A 3,477-nucleotide genomic window follows, 5' to 3' on the forward strand; every position below is an offset into this window, starting at 1 on the left:
ATTATTGTTGCCCTTTTTCAACCAACAACGTTGGCTATTTTGGATTTGGGGAAAATAACGCAAGTCATTTTTGGACTTTGTCGTTGATTTATGCATTGCGAGACATCAATGAATTAGGAATATTTGCATGCATTTCGTATCGTTGATTATATTATTGGTTCCATCACATATCTGATGGCTGAATTTATGTATATTTTTAAGATATAGCATTCGAAATCTTTTTGGATATATAACTAAAAAATAGATAGAAATTAAAAGAGAGAGGGGTTGTGAATAGAAAATTAAACATAAGCTAGCATAAAATCTCCGAATGATATTGTTGTATTTTTTAAAAATGAAAAACAAAATAATGTTGATTATTACATATGTTTTGGCTTATTGCATTTTAATTTTAAAAAGCTACGCGTCTAATGTAAGTGATCCCATTTGACCTTTTCCACCTTGCAGTAGTTTTCCAGATCAAAGTGGGGACAGATTTGTAAAATAAAGAACAGTACAAAGACAACACAATCTATAGTTTTGTAGACCTTACATTTGGCATTTTATCTTGCGGTGGGAATCTCATACAAGATATATACGAGATTTGTCTTGCACCTGTAAAAATCGGCCAAAAAAATTTGGTACCAAGATATTTTTACGTTATGCCTCAACATGAAACTGGAGTGTTATGTCTCGTTATAGTGGGTCAGACTTTCTTACTAACTACGAAAAGGTTAAATATATATTTTTTAAATTAAAATAAAAGTTTCTCACATAGAGAGAGAGAGAGGAGATTTAAATTTTTTTTAAGAAATTCTGACAACTTTTATCACTAATAGTGAGAAAGCTTTTTTTAAAAAATAAATAAAAGCAATCTCCTTAGTTGGAGAAGTTTAAATTTTTTTCTCCGGTTAAAAAATGAATATGCATAGTGTGAGAAGAAAGTGATAGGATATTTTTTTAGCTATTCGAAAAAAAAGCAAAAAGTTCATTTTACCAGGATGATTTAACATATTTAATTTTTTGTTATAGGTCAAATAGTAATAGTTTAATATTATTTACATCTAAATTTACTGTTTTGTAGCGAAAAATAATTAAAATATTATTTTTTCTCTGTATAAAGGATTACACAGCAGAATGAAAAAACTAAGACACTTATACTTTCTTTTTTTTAGAATTGTATTTTATAGTATTTCTTTCTTTCTTTAACTTCAACGTTACAGAGATTTTTAGTTTAGATAAGTGTAATAATTTTTTTTGTAGGAGTAATACAAGGCAGAACTTTTTCTTTTTAATATTGTATTACTAGAAGTGAAATCCTTCATCATGAACCAAACTATGTGTTGAGCACAACTATGGCCATTTACAAAACGTCAGTGACGTTTTGTGTTTCTTCAATTAAAATAATATTTTTTATTACAAAACGTCAGCGACGTTTTGTTCTTTCATGATTAAAAAATTTTTTTTATCGCAAAACGTCAACGACGTTTTGTGTTACTACCACAACCGTGTAGAACACCAAAATGATCAAATATTTTTGTATTTCACATTAAAATTATTCATATATAAAAATTTTAGCCATACAAGGCAATGTGAATTTAGTGGTACATTTTGATAATGAAATTATATCATATACAACTAAAGGTGTCAAATTTAGTTTGGTGGCGGTGTTGGATAGTGTGCTAAATAATATAGTGGGAGAGGTGAATACTGTGACAATGACGGAGACGAATAATGCAAAAGATAGTCTTGTGGTGGAGGTAGATAGTGCAGTGGGTAGTGTGGTAATAGTTTAATTTGGGGCGAATAATGTTATTGTGGTGGTGGTTGTTGTGGCGAGGTTGGTTGTTGTGCATCAAACGGATTAACCTAAACTTTATCACATACAATCAAATGATTATCAAACTATCCTCTATACTAACCAGTGTATTTAGTAATGGGTGAATAAGAATCTGTATAAAAACTATCAATGATATAATGGTGTCGGTTGACACCTACTACCTTGTGATTCAGTCGCTATATATATAATATTTTCTCTGGTCGATGTTTTGTTCACCGTACAATCTTATGTTATGATCTTGCTTCAAATCTTTTGTCAGGCTTGATATATGTTGTGGATAGCCAAATTGCCGACGAACTTAAACAATTGATTCTATTCTATGATCTCAAAGTTGATCAAGGGGTCAACAACGATCCATATCTATCTCATGATGATCGTATATATATTATATATGACACTTCATATTGGATTGAATGTACGAAAGTCATAGAAACTACATTAGAATGTTACACTTAATAACTACACAAGGATATTAATTGTTATTATAATTCAATGTTCTTAGTTATTACCACACTAGATTGCATATCATCAAACATCTACCTTACACGTGCTACTTTCAATGCTCTATGATTCTGGTGTTGCCTCCAATTATTTCACCTGAAAATATTAAGCTCCCTAATTAGAAATATAAGAAAAAATTATTTAACATATAATATACAATTTATTGATAATAATTATATTTTTCACGTGAAAATACAATTTTACTTCCGTGCCAACAGAAAGACTCCACCTAGAAGAATGGGTGCGGGAATCAGAGCTAGTAATGACATTCGTTCCCATATACCCAGACACGCAATAATATTAGTGGGTCATCCATCTCCTTCGTATCATTTCGCGAGATCTGACGACAAGGACTTATATAGATATGCTAAACAGACCGATCTCCAATTATAAAACCTGATTTTCGAAAAATTCCTCAACAGGGAGCAAGTAGTATTTGCAACTCACCATTGACGTTGACTTGTCAAGAAACAAAATGATCCCAATCAGGCAAAATATGTGACATCGGACATATCATTGCATAGACTCTAGAGTGTGTAATGCCTCCGTATTACAGATTTGTCTGATTCATAATAGTTTGATCGCACTAAATACATGATTATTTTCGTCTAACGATATCCTAAAGTTGGCCACGTATTCGTCGACCAAGTAAACAAAATTATTGTTCGTTCTTCTACTTACAGTACAACCGTCGATCGAGAGACCAAAGATGTGTGCCGCATCTTCCTGTGTGATTGTGCATTCACTAACTAGAAGCTAAGATGAAATACGTGTCTCAGATTGCCATCTGTATATTAATGTTATTATTAGGGGTGATTTACATTTTACTATTTCTATTTGAGATAAGTAATAGAAATTGATTTTCTGTAATGCATCAGTCACCAAATAGTTATACCATTATGATGGAACCAATTTTCTCAATTTTAAAATTCTCGTCGCCTGGATATGAATCAAAATAAAAAAAATTAGACTAACATACAACGAAAATTATAGGAATTATATATTTATATATACTATTAATATTAATTTTATTATAATACTATATTCATATTTATATACGTAGTAAATTTTATATAACAATATATTTAGCATAAATATATTAATATAAGAGAAGTGTTACACATACAAGTTATTTTGGTTTATAAGTCATACAAGTT

Source organism: Arachis ipaensis, chromosome B8 (genome assembly GCF_059453495.1).
Source record: "Arachis ipaensis isolate K30076 ecotype BB chromosome B8, ASM5945349v1, whole genome shotgun sequence".
NCBI classification, from domain to species: Eukaryota; Viridiplantae; Streptophyta; class Magnoliopsida; order Fabales; family Fabaceae; genus Arachis; species Arachis ipaensis.